The 24,724-nt window shown below is 41.0% G+C and overlaps 1 pseudogene; it reads right to left on the bottom strand.

Moving 5' to 3' along the window:
• The window catches only part of LOC104874005, a 29,931-nt pseudogene extending 6,457 nt beyond the window's left edge, over nucleotides 1-23,474 (bottom strand).
• Between the last annotated feature and the right edge of the window lie 1,250 nt (nucleotides 23,475-24,724).

Raw genomic sequence — 24,724 nt, 5'->3', positions numbered from 1 at the left:
TAAAGAAGTGACACAAGTCCAGGTCTCCTTTCCTTTCTTTCTTTTTTTTTTTTTTTTTTTTTTTTTTTTTTTTTTTTTTTTTGTACCGGGGATCAAACTCAGGTCCTTGCGCTTACAAGGCAGGTGGTGGTTTCACTGAGCTACATCCCCAGCCCCAGGTCCCCTTTTCTTGTAGTTCCCATCATTTCCCCTTTACAACCAAAGTCAAACTTTAGTTTCTCGTCAACTAGTAACATGATGGCTAACAGTACACTTACTGTTTTGTGTCCCTGTTCTTTAGAATTTCTGGGGCTATTTTTAATGCTGTGGTGTCAAATGTGCATATGAAGGAAGTATTGAGAACGGAATGCAACCTAGCTGTCTGATACTTAGATACTAACAGAGATCCTGCCTATTGAGCTAAAAGCATTTAAAAGCTGTGAAATGCAAAGGGATGAATGTGTCTAGAACCAAAAGAAACCTATATTTAGAGTAGCTGATTTATTTGGTTGATATATGGTGTGTACTGTGGTTTATGATTTTTAAGGCATGTGAACTGGGACATATTAGATATCACAGAAAGAGTGAGTTGATGATTTACAAGACTTCATATCAGGCCTATTGACCTTCTCAATAAGAAAGGTTGGGAGTTGTAACGGCACTGAAAAATGCAGCCCTCGGGAGTCAATTTAATGTAGAATAAACTGTTTAACAACTAGCTACACAGCTGTAGAAGCTGCTCTGTCTGCAGATTATGCTGCTTTTGTGAACAGCAGTTTTATATAAAGCATTTTTTAAAAATAAAGAAAACATAGGCTTTATTTTGGAAGACATATGTTCCCTCAACAAACAAACCAACAGTTTTTGATCACATAAGCATCCTTGTGTAGTAAGAGTATCAGGTTAAACAACAAGTTAGAGGGGGAAAGATTACCTCCTCCCTAGTAAAAAGAAGGCTGGCAGCAATTTGCTTAGTGTCTTCCTAAAAATTAATCATTGGTCAAAACACAAAATGCATCTGTATGCCCTTTGTTCTGGTTAAAACACATCTAGCTTAACTTTAGCGCAAGGGTAGTAGTCTATGTACAAAACAACACAATAAATGGACTCAACAGCTGCAGATGCTTCACACTAATGTCCTTAGTCTGAAGCTGGTCTTAGGCAGACTGGATGGCTCACCTAATTATCACAGTTGGATGCCAAGGGCAATCCCAAAACAATTGGTCAAAACACATCTCACAATAAAGCCAAGGGAGAAAAACTTCTAAAGATGTTCTTCCTTACTCATACAGATTTTCAGGGAAATTGTTTATATCTCTACTGCTGAAATATAGGGGAAAGGAATAAAAATTTGATACTTTGCTGTTTACTCATGGAATTTCATAAGCAATAAGATGAAAGTACTGATCAGACCAAAAAAAAAAAAAAAAAAAAAGCAGGAAAGTCCCTACAGAAAATCAAGCTTTAAAAAAAAAAAAGGGTTTGAACCAATAAACTAAAAAAAAAAAAAAAAAAAAAAAAAAAAAAAGCAGGTAAGTCCCTACAGAGAATCAAGCTTTAAAAATAAAGAAGTGTTTGAACCAATAAACTCAATAAAAAGAAAAAATAAAGAAAAAATAAAAAAGTGTTCTCTATAAACCTAATTCTACCCAGAAGTTGCAAAAAACTGAACCTATATACAAGAGTAAAACTTTGGGCTGTAGGCTCTGAAACTCCAGCAGCAGGCAGTGCGAACTGGTAGCTGTTCTGCAGAGTTTGCTTCAGTCTTCCTACTGTGACAATTATTTTGATGTATACTGCCTGGTTTCAAAGTTCTTCTTTTACTTGCAAATCTCTACATATGTGACTCTATTCTAGTAGAGCTCATGCTATTGTATAATGTCATCTATTTGTGAATCCTATTACACCATGAAGCCTTTGATACCATGATTATTTCTTTTTGCATTCTCCAAATGTAGCACAGTACCTGGCACATAATAATCATTCAGTTAATACATTCTGAATTGAATTAACTGTACATATTGACATATTTTAGCACTAATAATCTTCAGAAGTCAAACTCATTGATAGTTGCCAGGTTTCTGAAACTTAAACATTCTTTCAAAAGTATTCAGTGAACCAAGGTTTAACTTTTACTCATTCAATATATATTACAAATCAATGACTGTTTGATCTTAATAGCTTATGAAGACAAATTAAAAAGCCTTAAGACAAAAACAATAGTCTTTATTAGATAAGTCTTAATTTAAAGTGGAGATATAATTCCTTTAATCTCAGCTACTTGGAAGGCTAAGTCAAGAAGAATGCAAGTTGGAGGAGAGTCTGGGCAATTTAGCAACTTTGCAAGACCCCATCTGGTGCTATGGCTTGTGTCTAGATGTGCCCTCAAAACCTCATGTGGTCATAGGTAGTGCTTTTCAGAATGGGCTGGATCTAGGGTGTGTGGTGCTGGAATTAAGTGTGTGATACTGGAATCAAGGGTGTGTGATTTCTAAATTAATCTACTGAAGGTTTGGCATAGTTCTGAATGTGATAAATTGGAAGGCCCTATCTGGATGTGAGTGCTCCCCACCCCAAGAGCAGGTAGCCTGGATAAAATATAAGGGACAGAAAGGGGGCTGCTGCTGTTGCTTGTCACTTGCTGCTGGTAACAGCTGCTTCACTGCCTTGCTGCCTTCTTCCTGCCAAGAACTGTTTCTCCTCTTTAATGCCCCTCTGCCACACCACTCTGCCTTGGAGCCACTGACTATGAACTAAAACTTCTACAAACTTTGAGCCAAACTAACCTTTTCTTTTTTTAACTTTGGGTGTCAGGTATTTTGTCTCAGCAATGAGGAAAGTAACCAAGCCTCCACAGCATACCGAATTCATGATCCAAGACATAATGGGCAGCTGGCCATAAACAGGCTCAAAAACCATAAAAGCCTCCCTCTGCAGCAGAACCCAGGATGTGACCAGAAGATGCCTCTCTAATGGCATAGGTATAAGCTGCAAAGAGCAGTTTCTTGTACCAGATCACAGCCAGTGTATGTCCATCTTGTTTGTCCAGAGATTCTAAGAGGCTTGAGAGAAAGTGGCTAAAATCTCAATAGTGACAGAATTTGTGTGGGGGAGAGGGGATACTGTTTACATTACAATCTGATGGATTTTAGAATTTTTTGTCAAAGGGGGGGGTCCTACTCAAATTGAGCCAATTTGTTTGGTTTTTTGTTTGTTTTTTGTTTTGTTTTGTTTTGTTTTTTGTACCGGGGATTGAACTCGGGTCTTTGCCTCTGCAAGGCAGGCAGTGGCACCACCGACCTAAATCCCCCGCCCAAAATGAGCCAATTTGTAATAGTAAAATTTGCAGATGAGAAACAGGCTCCTTCTAGAAACTTACAAGGTCTTTAAAAATGTTCATTTTGTTTCAACATTGGGAATGCTGAGCAGGACAATACTTGCTTCTTAACAATGTCAGGGATGGAACATATCAGGGAATTTTAGCAAGAATAATTATATTGCAAAGGTTAAAGTCTTCCCTCTGAGAACTCTGTAGAACAAGGCCCAATGCCTACTTGAGACATGCAACCAACAATTATAGAATAAAAATCTTCTCACCTCAGTTGCTTGTGCCAAAATCCAGTCACAGTTCAATCCAAGATTCATTAAAAGATCTAAGGCAAGATGCATAGCCCAGAATCATTTTAAGGAAGTTCCTAATTTGAACTCCTTCTCCTGGACTGCCAATATATTGAAACACCCAACTTATAACAGTGAAATCCATAACAGGCTCAGCAGGAGTCAGCAAATGTAGCATAAATTCACCTGGCTCACATCACATGCTAACCAGTAGGCATCTGCTCAAAGTGCCTGCTCACCAGCAGGCCACAGAGCCAGTGAGCAAGCAAGAGAGGGCCCACAGGTAGCCAAGGCCTAGTAAGGGTGGCCTGAACATCCCACTCACAGCGCCAACCAATTGTGGTGGCCTCCAGTCAGTGGGAGCTACCTCTCACCCAAGATTGGTTCAGATGTTAAGGTTGGTAACATAACACATGCTCCAGGAAGGTATGGAGCGGTCGATTGGTCACATAATACGGCTTTCAGCAGAAAGCAGTTCAGGTGCCCACCCTAGTCAGAGATGGCTTGAATGAAGGGAAGCATGAGTAGATTTCATTTTTATTTTGGTCACAGTGGGGCCTGGGTGAAAGTTGTCACAAACCAAAACTCATATGCTTTGAACTTCCTGCTGCTGCTAGGGGCAGAAGTATGTGAATTTTCTTCCTGGCTTACCCACATGTGGGACAAGAAGAGATCACCAGTTTTGAAAGCAGTCAGTCATCAAACCCCAGAATCTTTATGAAAGTGAGTTCAAGGACCATGATTTTAAGTTAACTGCTTTTAAAAATCAATTCTTGATTTATTTAGTATTAATGTTTTCCCTCCTTTCTCAAAATAAGAGTGTCTAGTGACTCTACCTTTTAATTCCTGGAATCTCCAGAAACTTTCTTTGTGCCAGGAAGAAAGATTGAAATATATGTACAGTATGTAAATAGTTAGAAAAATATCTTCAGGCTTCAGAAGAATTAAATTCAGTGATCTTTCAAATGCCCCAAATTAATTCATTCTATTCTCATGCTGGAGTAAGGAGTAATTAAGAATTGCTTTTAGATTTTTTTTTCCTCAGTCAAAAATGAATACCTCCTTTTTATTTTGAAAGGAAAGTTGGAAACTAACGATTGTGTGTGTGTGTGTGTGTGTGTGTGTGTGTGCGTGTGTGTGTGATCCAGATACTGGATTAAAAACAATACAAAAACTTTCAGAGAAATAAATCATTTTTTGTCATTAAGGCAACTATCCTTACAGGGGTGGGATGATAACTTTCCAAGTTAGATACTTTAATAGACAGAAAGTCTGTAAAGAACACAACTCATGTTTTTATGTGACCCCTGACTCAGATGGACTCCAGTTTAATTGTGTTTTTGTTGTTGCTTTTGTTCTCAGCCATCTTAAAAGTTTTCTACAGAATCAATGAGATCAGCTATGCAGTCGATTCAATTTAGTTATTAAGAAGGCAAAAACAACGGAGTGACTGTATTTTCAATTCGGTTGTATTATGGGAGATTCTTCAACCAGACAGACAGGGCAATAAATTTTCTTGAGAGGAAATCTAGGTGGGAAAAGAAATAGCAGAGTTACCTAATAAATGCTGCTTTTCAAACCTGCTAATCCTCTGAGATGATTTATCACTGTGTTCAAGCGTTGGGCTATTTTAAAAGGAACATGCATTATTCCTGGAAGTTGTATAAAAATTTCTCAAAGTCACGTTGATGAATCCCAATACCACCCGAAACCAGAAGTTGCACCAATCAATAGTTAATGGCTTCCAACAGCAAGGAAGCCAGAAGAAGCTCCTGCTGGTGTCCTCTCACAGGTGACACTATAGTGATCACATGTCTCTAGGTGACGGCTTCATACATGCCTGTCAAAAAGAGTCCAACCAGTGGTGGTGTCAGAGGAGCATTCACAGAAATCTGGCATCTGGAGTATTCACCCCATCTGATGAGCAGATGAAAAATTAGCCCAGGAGCTAACCAACTTTGCGAGGTACTCTTTTGAAGGCTTTTGTGTCACTGTTTTTGTGGTTTGCCGAGAGGGTGCAGCTCTATCTGCATCCCTGTTCAGCTGAAGCCAGGCTTTGAGAGGTGAGGTGGCCCACTGCCATCAGATACTCTTGAGAAGGGCACAGAAGTGTAAACAAACCCCTCTCACTGCTTTGTAAAATCCATGGTAACATTTTAAAATCAGACAGTGCAGCATTTGACAGGACTGGTTTGCATCAGAGACTTCAAAAAAGACTTCAGCCCATTAGAATGCAGCAGCTTCTAATATGGATCAGCCACTAAAAGGTCATTGATATTTCATGATCTACCTTTGCTCCAGGAAGTGTACTTGGCCTTTGGAATTTGTATGTATAGAGGCCATCACTCCTGCTCATGAGAAGAAAATTCCTACAACAACAACAGAAATAGTGTAAGGAGTTTAAACAGATAAGCCTCCTCCCTATATCCTCCATAAGCCTAAATTTAGAAATCCCTTTCTTGTCCAGTCATAAATAATTGTTGACCACTGGTCACAACCAGTTCAAGGCTGGGCTTCATGGAGAATATTCAGATGAAATGAGCATAAAGCATGAAGGGAGATATGGAAAAGAGAACGAGACTCAAGATGGAGACAATAATGAGCTGGGCTCACATGAGTACGATTTCCATTCATTGTAAATAATGACTCTCAGACACACAGCTATTTAATTCTATAGATTAAGACTATACAGTCATTATTTACTTTCTTGATACAATTATGTCAGCTTTTTCCACCGGAAATTCCTTCAGGTTGGATCCTGTGTGCTTTCATCAAGCACCATGATCTCATATTTCCTGAGCATGTTCTTATTTTCTGGCACCACAAGATATCCGAGGCTCACTTAACATTGTCCCTGCATCAGATCTGGGATCAACCACTTCTCTCAGAAGACTTGAATCCTTTTTAATGCAAATTTTTTATGGTAATAAAATACATATAAAAATTTCCATGTTCAAGGCACAGCTTGGCAGTATTAAATACATACCTCCCCTTGTATACATACCATACCTTGTATGTCTCCTTTTCCCATCCATCTCTAGGCTGTTCATCTTGTAAAACTAAAATTCTCTACCCATTAATCACTCCTCATCCCCTCTGACTGCCCCTAGAAACCATTCTTCTATTTCCTATCACTATCATTTCAAGTATCCTTAATAGTTCAGAGAAGTGGAATCATACCATATACATCTTTACATGTTCTATTTCACTTAATAGCATCCAGGTTCATCCACGGTGCACTACATGTCAGAATTTCCCTTTTCTGGGGAATAGTAAAGCACATTTTAGCTGCTATGAATACCGCTTCTATGAACATGGGTGTATAAACAGCTCTTTGAGACTCAATTATTTTTTGTTTGTCTAGAAGTAGAGTTGCTGGGTGCTACAGTGATTCTACTTTCACCTTCTTGAGGAGTTGCCATAGAGTTTTCCACAATGTATGCACCATTGCACCTTCTACCCATAGTGCACGAGGCTTCCAGTTTCTCCACATCCTTGAAAACACTTCTTCTTTTGGGTGTTATTTATTTTTTGATAGTGGCCATCTCAATGGATATGAGGTGGAAACTATTCGTTGTAGTTTTGATTTGCATTTCTAATGATTAATAATACTGAGCACCAAACGATTAGTGATACCTGTGCTTATTTATTGGCCATCTGTATATCTTCTTTGGAGAAATGCCTATTCAAGTTCTCCCTCCAATTAAAATTGGGTTGCTTTGTGGTTGAGTTTTAGAAGTTCTCTCAGTACTCTGAATACTAATCTCTTGTCAAACATATGATTTGCAAATATGTTTTCCCGTTCTCTGGGTGGACTCTTTAAATATGTTGATAATGTCCTTGGATGCACTTAAACCTTAAAATTTTTATGAAATCATATTTGTCTATACCTTGGATATCATAGGTAAGAAGTCAATGACATACTCAATTCCATCACGCTTTGTCCTATATTTTCTTGTGTCTTGTAGGTTTAAATCTTATATTTCGGCCTTTGATACATTTTGAATCATTATTTGTATATGGTATTGGGTTCATTCTTGTAATGTGAATATCCAGTTTTTCCAGAACCATTCGTTGAAAAGATTGCTGTTTTCCCATTAAATGCTTTTGTATCATTGTCAGAAATAATTTGGCCATATATGCAAAGGTTTATTGTTTGGATTATGGTAGTTTTGCCTTAAGTTTTGGAAACAGGAAGTATTAAGTTCTCCTTTGTTCTTCTCATTCAAGATTACTAGGGCTATTCCGGTTAAAAGAAAGTGGGGGTAATGGATATCCATTTACAGTTTCCTGACAAGAAAAGCCTATTGATCAATCAAAGCATTGAATATCAGAATACACCAACCATCAAGAAGGGTTGCTTTGGAGAAATATAAGAGAGAAGATAGTTAGGGCATGGAAATGGAGTTGCAAAATCTCAGATTTATTTTGAGGAGCAAAGACCTCAAGACCAAGCAATAGAGACAACTGTGTAGATGGTGACATTTCTCTATAACTCACCCCAATATAGATTGGGGTGAAAGAGGATGCCAGGCAAAGGAAGCCATCTGAGAGAACCTGGAAGGCAATAGATCACTTCTGACCTTGTTTAAAAGGATCTTATGCAGGAAGTACCATTAGGGCTGTAAAACAGGACAACACTCTGGGACATGGAGGGAAAAGAAGGGAATTCTAGGAATGGCAATAGATCAGTAGTAGAGCAGAGGCCAGGGAGCCCAAATAAGTCAACCCTTCTAGATCTGTAAGTCTGGAAAAGGCCAGGAAAGCAGATTAGAGATAGGTGCAAGCGTTTTAAGTACTGGACTAGGGAGTAGATTTTTCTCTCAACATATTGGGGAAATCATTAAATGAGCCAGTCAGTGAATAGTAGGGTGTATAGTTTGACCTCCCTTTTATTTGGAAAAGAAAAACTCAAATAGAAACAACAAGATACATAAGACTACACTGAACACACCGAATGATACCAGTTACCTCCGCACAATGGAATTGCAAGTGGTGACTTTTTTCTTTATGCTCTTCTCTGTTTTCTAAATTTTCCATAATTTACCATCATCATTTATAAGAATTAGAAAAATGAAGAATAAGTATTGTTATCATCACAAAGGAAAGACTTAACATAGGAATTACTCAAGGAAATGTTTTAGAAAAATTATGTGAGCAATGGACACAGGTGGAGGAGAAAAAAAAGGAAAAGAAGAGGAGGTTATTCAGTAGCCTGCCAACCACAGAACATGGGCTCCTTTCTCTTGAAAAGGTGGTTCTTTGCTTGAGAATAAGCTATAGAGACAGCTGTGTAGATGGTAACATCTCTCTAAGTGTTATCCCGCTATTGGCAGTGGCTCTGCTCTCACCATCTTTCTCCTTCTCAGAGGAGGAAACTGCTACACTGCAAAAAGAAAAAAAGTATAAACTCCCAGGGTAATTAAGATACCACCCCTAAGTTGTTCCTTTGAGTCACTTCGGTTTCACTATTCACATTTCAATCTAAAAGGGGCAGGGACCAAGCATTTCTTCAGAAGTGAGATGAAGGTCCTAATTTATGAAACCATTTCTCTGGGGGAGTTCACAGAAGCTGTCATCTTCCTCCCTACAATTCTTCTAAGCAAGTCAAAAGAGGAGAGGGTGTCTTTCAAGGGATCTGTCAGGAATGCAGAACACTTACAAATGGGCCTTTGTTTCCAATGCATTCCTGCCAAATGTTCTCTTTCTGCTATGGACTAAATTGAGCTCCCCACGCCCCAATCTGATGACCCTTAATCTGATGGTATTTGGAGATGGGGCCTTAGAGATGTAATCATTCTTAGATGAAGTCAAGATGATGGGTTTCCCAAGATAAGATTTTACTGTTTTAAAACCCATGAGCTTGCTCTCCCTGCCACACAAGGACACAGAGGCAAGCGAGAAGTCATCTGCAGTCAGGAAGAGAACCCCCATCAGAACTTCAGCAGGCTGGTACCCTGGTCAGACTTCCAGCTTCAAGAACTGTGAAAAAGAAATGTCTGTTGCTTAAACCAGCCAGTCTATGTATTTCATTATGATAGCTTAAGCAAACTCAGATAACTTCTCTCCCCCTGACTTTCTCCTGAACATATTGGCTGCACTTTTTTTTTTTTTACAATGTCATAGTGTCCCTTATGCTTTTATGTGTTTCAGGTATGGATCAAGATTCTGTTACAGTAGTATTTTAAGTCAGGAGCCACATTCTTAGATTCTGCTACCCTTTCACTGGCAGTAAAGTGTTATACATGCATTCATCACTCAGCCAAAAAATTTATCAAATGGCTGGCCTATACCCAGCATGTTGATAAGCTCTCAGGAATAGAACAAATACAAATAGGCCATCCCTGAGCTTGTGACACTCACCGTGGAGTAACAGAGCAGACAGGAGTTTATACATAAGAAACCTCACAAGATGTGTGGGGCCACAAAGGAAAGAGAAATTCTTGTACCTAGGAAGTCTAGATGCACTGAGAAGACACCACACACACACTGCCACTGCCAGGTAAGGAGGTGGGAACTTAAGAAAATGAGAGCTCACAAATCAGAAGAAAGCTTTTGTTCTAGACAGGAGGAACAACAGGATAGTGAATAGAGGTATATGAAGGGAAACTGAATGGTCTGGCTTCATGTGTGTGTATGTATTAGGGGTGGAGGCTTATAAATGTTGGAAGACTTGTGTCAGGTAGGGTTGAGGCAAAATCATAAAGGGTGCTTATTCCTGGATGAAACTCTGTCATAGTCACTTTCCTCCTCATGGAACACAATGCCCAACACCGGCAATTTAAAGGAGGTGGGGTTTATTTTAGCTCACAATTTTAGAGGTATCAGGCATTGCAGGTCTGCTGGATCCATGGAAGAAAGGGCATGGTGGAAAATCCAGGCGTAGGAAGGCTGCCCACACCACAGCTGCATGGTGGCCAGGAAGCAGAGAACAAAGGGAGGAGCCAGGGAAGGAGATACACTTTTCCAGGTCACCTACCCAGTGGCCCGCTGCCTTCAGCTGAGCTCTACCTCCTAACAGCTCACTTAGCTACAGCCCTTTCACTTAGCACAGCACTTTCATGAGCCACATCAACTTCCAAAAGCCCTACCTCTGAGTATATGAGTCATCTGGGGGATGAATCTAAACCCTTACAAACCCTACACAGTTTGTACTTAAAAGTTTTAGGTCTTAGGCTACGCTTAGGGACTTTTAAGCAGGAAAATGAGTGATCTAATGTGTAATTTGGAGGGAAGATGCTCCAGTCAAGAGGTAGTAAGGGAAGAATCATGGCGGACGGGACAGGTGAGGAGCACTGTGGAATTAGCTGGGTTCGGAACCATATTTTTGTAATCCAAACAGTGCTATTGTATGATTTTTCTCTGATGTATTCTGTAGCTCTGAACAAGAATGGGTAACAAATCAACCAACAGGCGGGCAGTTTATCCTGAGTTTGGGATGAGAAAGGCGGGACATCCAGAGGTGAGAACATCAGTAAGTGTGTTATATAAGTGATTCTCCCCTGGATCCAGATGAGAAAATGGGAAGAAAATGAGGAAACAGCACTGACTCATAAGAACAGATGTCCACTGAGCCTAAAGAACTGTTTGTAATAAGGAAAAGACTCCAGAAAAATTATTTTGTAATCCAGAATTTCAAATACTGGGCAGTTTTAGATGTGACAAGGCTCAGTGTCTAACCACTAGTGAAGGTAATTATTTAATGTAAAGAAGGGAATTATTTTAAGGTACTGAGAGATTCCATCATTGCACAGGTCACTGAAAAGGACACGAAGTCACCCAGTGTCATGGGCTGAAGGGCTGAGGCAGACAGCAGGAAAGTGCTACCATCCTCAGAGAGTGTGTGTCAGGGAGGCTTTGGAGATGAACAGATGAACTTCCAAATCATTAAAGAAATTCTAATCCAAAACTTTCTGGGGAGAAGTGCTGTGTACACCACAGACCCATGGTTGGAAAGTGCAAGGGGAAACCAGGAAATGCAGGTCCTTTCTCCAGACCCTATCAAAGCTCTGCTAGCCACACCTGGAATCCTGCTGCCAACTGCAAGCCAAGGAATGCTGGTATTCCAGAAGCTCCTTCCTGTGGCTCTTCCAGTGACTCCACTGTGCCATCTGAGATGGTCCCTGCACCCTCAATGCCTTGAAATGCCCCAAGTGAACCATGGTTGTCCCTTATTATGGGGTATTCTCTAGCACTGCAACTCCATCGCTACTCCAGACCATTCCCTCACCTCCCACCATAACTACTGATCCTTTTTTATAGCATGGACCTTTGATACTGTAGCTTCTTCTTATCTTTATTGCTATTGATTACCTAGTCCTTGGCTACTTTCCCTGGCTTCATATGTTTTCCATAGCTCCTGGTAATTTTCTCCACAATCCTTTTCCTCTTCTTATTGAATTCAGTGTTGCTCAGGCGAATGATCTAACATCTGATTTTTTTCAGATTCTCAGCTACTGCAGCCATCTATTCCCATAGTTATATTCTGGATCTTACCACCTCCAGAAACTGAACCCATCTGAAATTCTTTTTCAGAGATGTTTGCAAACCTGATTCTAAGCCCCAGCTCACTACTCATGTATCTCTACTTTCACAAGTCTCTGAATTTCATTCATTAGAATATGAGCTCCCCGCAGGCAGGAACTATGGAAAGGTGCAGCTTCAGCTTGGCAACTAACGTCTTACAGTTCCTCAAAAGTTCTTAAAAGAATAAAAATGTAATGTTTAATTGTATTGTGTTGTGGCTTGTTCCAGATGTCCCTGCAAAGCCTCCTGTGATTTTAGGCAAGGCTTTTGCAGAGGTGGCTGGATCTAGAGGGTGGGACATCAGAATCGACTCATGGTATAATGCAAGGCTCAAGGGCACTAGGATTAAGGGTGTGAGTGCTGCCTGCTTTAAGTAGTCTGGAGAAGATAAAGGGGTCAGAAAGACACTGTAAAGGTCCCTCGCTGCTTTTACTGTCTTTGCCTACTTGGAACTGTTTTCTCCTCTGCGAAGCCCCTCTGCCATGTGCCACTCTGCTTTGGAGCCAGCTGACTGTGGACTGACACCTCTATGAACTGTGAGCTAAATAAACTTTTCCTCCTTTAACTTTGGGTGTCAAGTATTTTGTCTCAGCAATGATCAAAGTAGCTAATACATATCATGCGTAGTCAGATTTCAGTGAAGACAAAGGTGTAGAATGAGCATCAGTGGGGAGCAGGAAGAGGAGACGATTGAAAATAAGAAGCTAAAAATTAATGAGCCCCTACCACATATCAGGTGCTGTCTCTTGGCCAAATGACAGAGACAAAGACATTTGCAAATGAAGATTTGTATCAGACCATGGAAAGAGAAGAAAAGGAACCAGAACAGAAATGCCCTCCGTCAGGAAGGTTGGGATGGTGAACACAGATTGACTGCAGGGAAAGGTAGGGCAATGGTGAATGAGCAAGAGGTGGAAAGGCATGACTAGCCAGCCTCAGAATGTCATCTGTAACACGGAATCATTGTGTCTTCCTTCAGAGTATCAGCGAGGAGCACAGGCTGGGCTGAACAGCTTCGTACCTACCACTTCCAGAATACTGGCTAGGCATGGGAGGGGTTCACCTAGCCAGCACACAAAAGGCAGAGGGAGTGGGTAAACTAAAAGGGAGAATATTGAAACCCCATCTCAGAGTAACTGAAACCCATAGCACAATGAAAATTTTAGTAATTTTCAGAACATCGCTGTTTTTGAATGTTGTGACCAAAATTTCAGAATCAATGTCATGTGACTTTAAAGCCATCCGGCTTTAAGAAAACCACACCTCTAGGGGCCAGGGATTTAGCTCAGCAGTTTGGTGACCTGCCTTGCAAGTGCAAGGACCCGAGTTCAATCCCCAGTACCCAAAAAATAATAATAAGAAGAAGAAAAATAAGAAAACCACACCTCTGTGAATAAACTATAACAGTACATAAGATCCTAATGAGATAACGGACAATATGAAATAGGAAGAAAAGGGCTAAAGGTGTATGGAAAGTGGGAAGGGTAGGGGAAAGATAATAAGGGAAAAGAAAAAAATATGAGAGAATGAAAAAATAGAAATAAAGTGTTTGTAAATGGGGAGGAGAAGAGGGGGTGAAGGGAGGGCAGGGACAAGGGAAAAAAATGAGAAACAAGACCTGTCATGTAAAGATACAAGATTCCAATAATGAATGTAACTGTACTGTAGACTAAAATGCACCAATAAATTCAATGAGGAAAAAAAAAAAAAGAAAACCACACCTCAACCTCAATTTTAAAAAAAGACTCATCAATTGATTAACAACATTTTTTTTCCATTTCTGTACTAACAGTATTTTACCAAGCTACAATTTGTAAGCACTCACATGCACAAGGCTTCAGTTTATAGCTCCATCAAAGCAAAAAAATCTTCAACCCCTGCCACTGCTACCCAGCCTCAGAGGACAATGTGATACTGAGAAATCCCATGGCTTTAAGTGGAGAAACAAAATATCCCATGCTAAGCAATGCCCATTACCAGAGCCACCTTTCACCCTCAGCCCCAGGGACCAAGGTGATCTTGGTGTGCAGGTGTGGTTAATGACTGGAATCCAAAAGTTATCTTTACATTGTCATGATACCCAAGAGATAATAAGCATGGCTTTCTTCTTTTCTGAAAGAAAAAAAAAGTGCCAGCTATGGTAGCTCTATATTTAGAGGAAAATAAGCAAAGCATTCTTACGTTTTGGAAAATAACTTCTGACCTTGCTTCTCTGAGGAGGGTTTTCCCTGGTCAGTCTATTCCTGAAAGCTACTAATAACCACAATTCTCCTGGTTTGCTTTACCCTTGTGTTCCCAGGGGGAGACATGCATGATTCTGTTGGGTATGAAATCAAAGAGACAAGAGCCAAGTAATAATAATAATAATAATAATAAAATACACTTATTATACTGCTTTCCCATTCATGTGCCTCACCGAGGGGGATGGTCTATGGTTTCCATGGCAATGATATCTGGCAACATTGCTGGGCAGCCTTCCAGGAACTGGGGTTGGAAGCTATGGAGCTAAAATACATCCATCAGAGGTCAAAAAGAGTTCCCTGTGTAAACGTTTCTGTCTGACTGCTCCGCTCAGCCACCTGCACAGGTCCAGACGATAATGGGCACCATGCAGCAGTGGGAATCCTGGTACAGGGCTGCCAGCCTGAGACCATCATATCACATATCACAGAGACAGTCTCTATTGCTAGTCTCATGATAGGGCCAGGACTCCACCCAGATGGATAGCATGTTTAATCCATATATTAAGCTAGACACTGATTCTGGGTCTGCCTCCAGATTTCTTTGCCAGTTCTCAGATTCCCATTTAAAAATTGAATTCTTCACATTTTCACTCACCACCATCTCCACTGCTTTCCTTTGCCTGAATTTACTTTTCTGTTACTGCTTTCTCCATTTTAATAATGACACAAAATCAAGTTGAGCTTTTGACTCCTTCAAATTGAGTCCAAAAAGTCTTATCCACCTTCCCATTTTTGCTTACAGTTACCTTTTATATCCATTGACTTATTCACTCAAATATACTTGTGGGCCCCAACTATACCCTAAGAATGCAACAAAGGAAAAAATGGGAAGAAAAATGCCAGTGTTTGTGAATGGGCTTAGAGCACACAATAGAGAGTACGAGTACATAGGGTGACAATTTAGTCATATTTATGCTCACTTAGACTGGAAATTTTTCCAGTTATAAAGATCAAGTAATATTCTGGTGGGCTGCTGATCTCTTTCACTTCTATGGACAGATGATTCATAAGCCACTACCATGGCCCATCAAGGTTCAAGCACTCTGATGATCAATGTATTCCTGCTACTGATAACTAGTTCTCTGATGATGATGCCTTATATTGGCAACTAAGTGCTGTTGGTTCACCCATTCATAATGACAGCATCTCCTGCCACCTGCCCGGTCTAACAAGGAAGTCCCTATTCAGCTGTTGAAGGATGCAAAGGTGATCCACTTATTTATTTTCCAATGCTTTCAGGAGGGAAGGGTGTCGTGGGATCGTCAATGCATATCCACCACAGAAGCATGCCTTAATGTCTGTAAGTGCGAGGCAACATGTTCTGTGCCAGACTGCATCTCATAGACATACTGGGGTCCACAGTGACAGGGATAATGGCTATGGAAGAGCTAAGAATACTGTGCCATGGCAGTTGCAACTGCTCATTGTCTAAGACCAAAGGTAAGCCATCAGTGTCTATCGATTTTAGGAGAACCAAAGAGCTGCCTGAGCACCATGTGGTAGCAAATTTCATTCATCACAAGGGCCAGCTACTTGTGGTCATTAGGTTTCTCTCCTCCATCTTAATGTTTCCATCCACACCATTATCCTTGGACCTAGCCCCTGGATTATATTATGCCACCGTTGTATGCCATACAACATCGTATCATTACAACCAAGGAATTTACTCTGTGGCAAAAGAAGAATAGGGATGGACCTGTGCCAAAGCAATCTTCAAGCCTTACCATGGACCACAACTCCCACAAGCAGCTCCTCTGGTCAAACGGTGGAATGGCCAATTAAAGGCTAGTTGAGAGGAAGAAACTTAAAAGTTTAGGATTCTGTCCCATAGGATGACAAAGTACTTTGAATGAGTGACTAATGCATAGCACAATATGTCCCACAGCCACAAGGAATACAATTTGGAAATGGATTCTCCCACAGTTACACCTAATTATTCACTGAGATAAGTTTTATTTCCTATTTCTATAATTTGGGGCCGTTTGATCACCAAAATAAAGTGCAAAATTATGTCTTCAAAAACAAATTGTTTCTTTCGCATGATCTTATTCTTGGCCTCCCTCTCTCCGTCCACTCTGTATTATGGGAAAATGAACATATTTTTTTACTTTCAAATTTTCTACAATGCAAGTTTATTCCTTCTGTAGCTATGCAGTAGAGCCTTTGCATAATCCATTCAAGTGCCCCGGGATGTCTGGGAGACCAGTGTGGTCAACCTTCCCAATAAATGTTTGCACAAGGAACTGAGGAACCTCTAAGAGCCAACAGTGGCAGTTGATCTAGTAAATAAGCCTTGGTCATCAGAAGGGAGGGACGATCCTGAGTACACCATGAATGACGTGGGTATCTTGGCTGGATCTGTCAACTTTGGTTTCAGATTGGATTTCTCCAAAGAGAGTGGCTAAAAGTTCACATCTCTGCATCACTAAACATCTTTTACAACCTCCAGGCACAAGTAGAATAGGTTCAAAATTCCTCTAACTAGGTATAACACAAGGACAATCTCCCTCTCATAGCAGGCAGTTTGGGGAAGAAACTAGAGAGAGACCATGGTGTCCGGCCAAAGGGTGCTGAGTCTAAAAGCCTTAGAAATGCTGACCTCAGAAGGGAAATGACTGTCTGGCAGCAGTAGTGCAAGGTGATTCTGCAGAAGAGATAAGAATGCCCGTGCCATGGGAGAGGTGCCAGGTAGACCCAGTGGTGGTGTCCAAAAAGAGTGTCAGGCACAATGGCAAGCCTGGAAGACATGGTAAACCCCCTCCACAAAAACAGCACCAGAAACAGATGCATAAAACCCTTTCCTAACATGAGAACCCACAAAACACCCCTTGAGACCACCTACTCCCACTGCAGGAAGAAACAGAATGCATTTTTAGGAGACTGGAGGAAGAATTAGAAAAAAACAGAGAAGGTGAGGGAAGCAAGAGTCACAGTATCGCAGTATCCCACCTATGCTAGGCATTTGAACTTTCCCTTCTGGTAGCGTGAGTATATTCGAAAGTAGGGAAGGGCTGTGATAGAAAATGAGAGACTCACAGTTATGCTTGCTAGGTTGCCAACTATCCTGAGTAACTCTCTATCTGCCAGGGCTGGTTCTGTCTTCTGTAGCAGTGACTCACCACACTCACACTGTACAGATTCCTGGGATTTGACTGAAGGCACCTCCCAGAGAAATTGCACATCAAGGGCAGGGGCTCCAGTTGGTTCCACAAATAGTCTTGAGAATTAATAAAACAAAAAAGGACTTTCTGAACTTAAAACAATGTCAGTACTCTATGGAAATATAAGAAACTCATTCTTCAAATCAAAAACCTTCAAAATACATGAATACAGCTGTTGCATCTCTGCTTAATCTTCTCTCCTGAGGTTGAACACCTGGGGCATCTGATCCCTAGGTGGCTTGGATTCTTCATCACACCAGTTACTTTGTTTGGCTGTCCTGCAATCCGTGACCTCTTGAATTCAGATGTGGCCGAATCAAAAATTCAGACTTTGATGTGGATACCGTCCTAAAGTCTCTATTGTTGCCAGTTACCTGTACCTTGCTCTCTAATACCTTTCCTCGTCACGTTAAGGGAAAATAAAACTTCCCAATCTATTTCTTCTGGCTTATAATATACACTGTCCCTCTATAACACGTGTTGCTCTAACACTAATTACCCAAGCATGATTGGTTAATGCGATGATAACTCTTGGTTGTGTCCCCCCAAGTGTACGCATTGGAAACTGGCCCCAGTGCAGCAGGGCTGAGGGTGGAGCCTTCGTGAGGCAGGAAGATTATGAACCCTCTACTGTCATCATATGAATGGGCTGGTCTGGTTAGCATGGGAGTGGGTTCCTAATAAAAAGGAGGGCTGGCTAAGCCTCTCTTCCCCTTTCGATTTCTGCAGCAGCTGATGCAGCAGGAAGCCCTCACCAGGTGTCAGCACCATGTTCTTCTGTTCTTGGGCTTCCCAGCCTTTAGATCCGTGAGTCAAATAAATCTGTATTCATTATAAATTACTCTGTCTGTGGTGTCTATTACAGCAGACTAAGACAAACCAAGACAGCTGTTGTCAGTAAAACGTAAAAGGTCCATTGTTTACCCGCGATTTCAGGTAGGCAGACGAGGCTGACTTAGTGGGAACCAAATTACAAACATCAGAATGAAAGGAAAAAACTCTCAGCTTGGCAAATGCAAGCAGCAACCTTTTAATCCTCCTTTAAAAACAAACAAACAAACAAACAAAACATGGGAACCTACCGGTGAATTGTTTTGTTTTTTCAATGAGTATCTGCACTGGGGCTTCTTCCCCACTCTTAGACACAACATCTGGCTCATCTCAGTCCACAAGTTCATGCTTCTGATGATTGTTTCTCCTGATTTTTTTTTTCCCATGAGGCAGTTTGAAGCCTTCTTGCCAGGACAGTCCATGGCAGCCCTGAGATGCACAGGAAAATATTCTTAAAGCTCTGGTTGTTCGTCACATAGGTTTATGAGTGATTTGCTTATTTTTACTATAACCCTAGCTACTCTTCCTGAATAATTTCATAGATTACAAGGTTTGTCATATGGGGTTGTAACAGATTCATCCAGGTCAATTTTCACTTAATTCAAAGTTTAAATTCTCCATGGCGTGTTTCTCCCCTGCCAAAGTGATTTCTAAACCCTGTCCCACCACTCCCCATATGGTTCGTAAGTTCAAAGGCAACTCAGGTATCCCAGTGGTATTGGTGATGACCTGGTCACATTCAGTTATCTAGGTTGCTCCTGTCCCCTGTCAAGACATCTTCTGGGCTGGCACTGAAGTGTACCATCCTCCCTGGTCCTGCTAGCCACTGTGTGTGGTCCTGATGCTGCTGCTGCAAGCTCTTGTTCTTCCTCTTCCTCAGCTGCAAAGTCCCACAGTATGCAAGATCTCACCTACCCCAGACCCTGCCTGGTCTATGGGCCCCAGTCCTTCTCCATTCCCCCAATGAAGAGGCAGGACTCTGGTCAGAGTGCTCACCCTGCGCAGGGGGAGAGCCAAGAGGGATTCCATCCCTCGTCCCGTTATTGGACACCTCTTATGGCGATCCTGCTCTTCGGCTCTGCCCGGGGTGGATAGGGCAGCCAAAGCCTTTTGTTACATCTCAGTCTCCATCCCACCAATGTCAGGCTTCTCCTAGGTTCTGCGTGCATACAGACTGCCACAACTTACAGTTGATATGTCAAGGGAAACATTCAGAAATTTAAAATCCCCTTTGTGACTCAACAGAGCCTACCTTTCAAGATTGTTAATACTATAGCTTCAAAGAAAATTAAATTTGAGTCTCCAAATTGAAGAAAAACTTTTCCCATTGTTCTAAACTGTTTTTCCCAACTGAAGCAATGACTAAAGGTGATTTGGGTAGGTAAACCGTGGGACAGATGGGAACTCAGGAGCATCAGGAATCAAGTTACTCTGAGAGTGTTTTTAAGATTTTCATCAAGGTTTCACTCGATGACCTTCCTGAGCACAAAGATTTTACCAGCATGGAGCTTGGTGTGACTAGGACCAGGAATGAGCTGACCTCTATTAAATATTTTACTTTTTTATTAACCTTGTCGTGTTTTTGAGTCACATAACCAAGTCAGAAGGGGAAATGTGGTCCATTCTTGGTTCCCCAAGGCCATACCTGAAACATCTTCTGAGGCCAGGCTGCAGATTAATATAGTTATCTGCTGTTTCCTTTACTCTGAGGGTCTGCATCTGTCCCACTATGGTCCCAGTAATATTTCTACTCCTTTTATTTATTCTATCACCTTATGCCTGAAAGGGTGTTATTTGGTTTTTGTTTTTTCTCAAAGGAGTCCCCAGCAACTGCCAAACATAGAAAACAAATGATGCAGTCTTGCCCAGCAGATGGCCAGGTCCCAAACCTTGGCCAAGGTACAACTGCTCCCTGCAGAGAAAGCTGACCACTCCATCGAAGGCAGCCGGCCAGCTGCTCTGCTCCCCACTGAGTGCCGCCCTCTGCTGCCTGTGCCCTCACCATTGCTTGGCAGTGTGATAAAAGGCTCTTGCTATTCTCATTCGTATTCAATTAATAAACTTCAGGAAAAGGGCTTCAACCTCAAGAAAGGGACACACAAAAGGCAACTGTATTAAAATATCTCCCCTGTACACAATGTCCACAACTTCTCCTATATCTCCCTGGTCTCGTGTGCTGATGGTAATACAGAATAACAACAACAACAACAACAACAACAACAAAAGTACAGCAGAACCAAATTCCTTGTGTTTGCCGGTGAGGTCATACATCATCCAAACCTGCTCCTCTCCCTGACTTCATCTTCTACTCATGATACCTGATCACACTGGATTTATGATGCTCTTTGACCTGTCATATTGGTTCTGGCCTCAGGACCTGGACTTGCCCTTTTCCTGGAACACCTCCCCCAAAACATCCTCGTCATTCACTCTCTCATTTAAGGAAGAATTCCCCAGATTTTCTCAGTTCATGTCACCTTACTATTCAATAATATTTTCATGTCAACTCTAAGAAAACCAACTAACACTTTCCCATATTAAGTTCATTCCAAATGACCCAAGGACACAAGAAGTGTTTGTGTCTTAACAGCTTAACAGCTATCCAGAAAAAGTTATGCACATAAACTGAAAGAAAAAGGTATAGTTTTATCTTTTTAGTAACATAATCACTCATTACATTAGTTTCCTATGGTATTTCCCAGGCTATTTCTATGAAACAAAAGGTATATTGTTACCTTCTTTATAAGTAACACAATCATTTATTGCATTAATTTCCAATGGTTATTTCTAGGCTATTCCAATAGCAGCAAATTACCACCAACTTCCTAGTTTCATATATCAGAAATTTATTCTCTCTTAATCCCACCTGAAGTCTGAGCTTAAGGTGTCATCAAAGCACTGCTACTCCCAAAGGTTCTCAAGAACAATCCCACCCTAAGTCTTTCCAGCTTCCAGTGGTTGTAGCAATCACTGGCCTTCCTCAGTTCACAGCTAAATGGCTCCAGTTTCTGCTTCCGTCTTCATCTCGCCTTCTCCTTTGTGTCTCTGGATCTAACATCGTCTGCTTTTCTTATAAGGATACATGCGACTCCATTTAGGGTCAACCCAAATAACGAAGACAAAGACAGTGAAGCTTTTAGAGACTGAGGGTCCAAACTACAATCCAAAACCCACTTATTTATTGCAAAGTGCCAGCACTGCAATTAAACCTGAATACTGAAGTTTAAATTTAGAAAAAAACAACTCATACATTAAAAGAAAAACACAATAAACAGAGCTTTCAATGATATAAACAGCCCACTGTGGTACGTGTGCCATAGGTTCGCTGCCATTTATCTAAGCTAGTCTCATTCTCTCAAAATTCAAGATTAATTTTATGGCTGTGCATGGTGATGCACACCTGTAATCCCAGCACTTGGGAGGCTGAGGCAAGAGAATTGCAATGAGTTTGAGGCCAACCTGGACTGCATAGTGAGTTCAGCACAAGCCTCAAAAAAATAAACAACAACCACAAAAGTAAACTTAACTTCAACAAAAGTAAACTTTGGTCATAAGTAATATTGGTTATAAATAACAAAAACTAATATTTATTTTTTCCCATTAGAGGTAATATGTTAAAATATAAGGGATTAGGAAGTGAAAATATCTTTGAAGGGGGGTATGTTTCCTGCCTGCCACTCATGTGCGCCTGTTGGGCACTACACAGCTCATCAGATCCGGGTCACGTCTCAGTTTTGCCTTCACTTCATCTTCTTGGCTTTTATTCAGAGCTAGGATGCTTGCTGTTACCGCAAAAATCACAAACTCAGCTTCTCAAAGACGAATGATCACTGGAAGACAAGTAGCACAATCTAATGTTGGAACTGTGAAGACTGCTCCAAGTTCAGTGTTTCTATAGCCTCTAGATGCTGGTATTGCTGAGTTTGCTTCCCTGAGAACTTTGAAAGATGATGCAGCCTCCTGTGAGCCCACTGTGGTGGTTCACAGCACTCTAGAATGCTTGGGGACTTCAGATCCATTCAGACAACACTCCTCACTCCTCGGGAGGATGATTGCTCGTAGCCGCCATCCCTGTCACTATTATGCCCTCACCCCTGACTCATTCATTACTAAACACCACCTTATACCACACTATAAATATTTATTGTCTGCTTCTTACTATGATAAAAGTCGCATGGGAGAAACTTTGTCTTCCATAACTTAGTCAGTCAAACAGTGGCTGGCACAGAGTGGAGACATGGGAAATACTACTGAGTGAATAGTAAGTGCTAGGAAAGAAGACCTAGGGACTCCATGTCTCACTGAATAAAACACAGACATCAGTCTTCTCCGTGTGCTTCTCAGGGGTATATTTTTATTATATTCACACATATCTTTAAAAAGTATGTGATCCCTGAGAGCAAAGCCTTTCTAAGTTCTTCAATAGTATAAAATGTATTTCTCTAAATTATCACTCCATAGGACAGTGGTTGATCTCAAAATAAAAAAGCAAAAATGTAAGAACACTGACTTACAGTCACCCTGTGCACATCCAACCCTGCTGTGACAGGACAGGAGCAAAAATTCAGGATTTGAAGGGAGAAGAGTTAGAAGCTTATGTGAAAGAGAAAACAGAAAAGAGAGTGAGGTTTGTCTGAGTGTGAAAGACTTGGACTGACTTTTCCCTCATAGCCCTTCTTCTCTGTTCCTAAAGATGATGATTTTCCAACAGTATTCTTGTCCATAAATAACAGACTCACTGAGAGAGAAATTAGGGAAATGATTCCTTTCACAATAGCATCCAAAAAATGAAATATCTAGGAATAAATCTATAAAGGAAGCAAAAGACCTCTACACTGAAAACAATGACATTCTGAAAACACAGATCAAAGAGAATATAAGAAAATGGAGGGACTGCTAACAGACCTGTGAGGAGCTGAGCCAGGAGCTGAGTCAGGAGCCGAGCTGCTACTCTACCCTAACCCCAGGTGTCTGAGAAGCGAGCAGATCCATGTGGGTGCGTGCAGCACCGCGCCTATGCCACCCTTACCCCACCCCCACCTGGCAGCCTCTGGCTGCCTGGCTGTACACATACCTGGATCCACACCACAGAGGCACAGGGGGTCAGAAAGGCCATTATCCTTGGCTTCAGAAGATAGAGCAGAAGTGAACAACAGAAAGAGGCTCCTTGATGAAAATGGAAGCTGACTGGAAAAGTGAAGACAATCTCTGAAATAAAGGCACACCAGACCACCATGGTTGTTAAGTTGGAGGGATCACCACTTCCCATCGGAACCTGGACTATCTTCAGGGGAAGGGCAGCTGGAACCTGCAGTAAAATCTTGCAGAGCTCAACCCTGCAGGAGGTCAGGGGAGCCTTGCAGCCAGAAATAAGCCTGAATCTCAGGGGTCTGCTCCTGGCCTGCTGCGACTAATTGAGTTAGATCTACATACTGCTACCCATGTTGTCTATTGTGACAGCAAAGACATACCCTGAAGGAGGGCCTTCATTTTTATTTTTTATTTTAAAAATTTATTTCTTTTCCTCTTATTTTTAATTTTAATTTTTTTGACTTTTTCCTTTTTTTACTTCTTTTGCTTTTTGTTTCTTTTCTCTCTGTCTCACTCTCTCTCTCACTCTCCACATTGTTTTTCATCTGCCTATTTTATCCTGTTCCTGCCCTAATTCAGATTTCTTCTTTCTTTTTCTTTTCATCTCTCTTTTTCCTTCTCTCATTATTAGTTTCAATGGAAAGTGATTAGAGTTTCTAGATTCCCTACTGCTATTAGTTTGTTCTGTTCTTGTCTATGTGCTTCCATTCTGTCTTTTCCTCTTATCTTCAACAGTTTTCTAGAGTTTGTGTGATCCTCCTGTGTCCTCTGGCCTCACTTCTAAACTTTCCCTAATCTTCTTTCTATCCATCCCACCCTCCCCAACTCTTTCGAAATCCCAATCCTGAAGGGTAAAGCTGCTATATTGAAGAATGTTTTCACTATAAACATATTTTGGGCTGGTCCTCAATTTTTATTTAATTCATATGGTTAAAGATGATACATTAATAATTAGTACAAATTGTCAATTTCTAAGTTGTGTTTGATGCTATTGTGCTGCTGATTGTATCACTTGGGCTAAGATGTTGCCATTGATCTAATCAGTTGTCCTTCATGGTATAATGAAAATGAGATTGCCTCAGAGTCATTAGAGACTCAAAACCTAAAGACCAGCTATATCTGTAAGTTCAAAGTATTGACCCATGAATTAAACGAATGGAAAGACAAATAAGCCTCATGCACAAGCACAGACTTCCAGCTTACCAAGGGCAAATTCTTGGGGAAATGGGGAGGAAAAGTCTGATAATCAACCACCAGGACACCCTGAATTCATAG

Source organism: Fukomys damarensis, unplaced genomic scaffold, assembly GCF_012274545.1.
Source record: "Fukomys damarensis isolate Sample0158 unplaced genomic scaffold, DMR_v1.0_HiC HiC_scaffold_15, whole genome shotgun sequence".
Classification (NCBI taxonomy): domain Eukaryota; kingdom Metazoa; phylum Chordata; class Mammalia; order Rodentia; family Bathyergidae; genus Fukomys; species Fukomys damarensis.
Note: the sequence above shows the minus strand (reverse complement) of the source record. Positions and strands in the feature narration are given on the sequence as shown.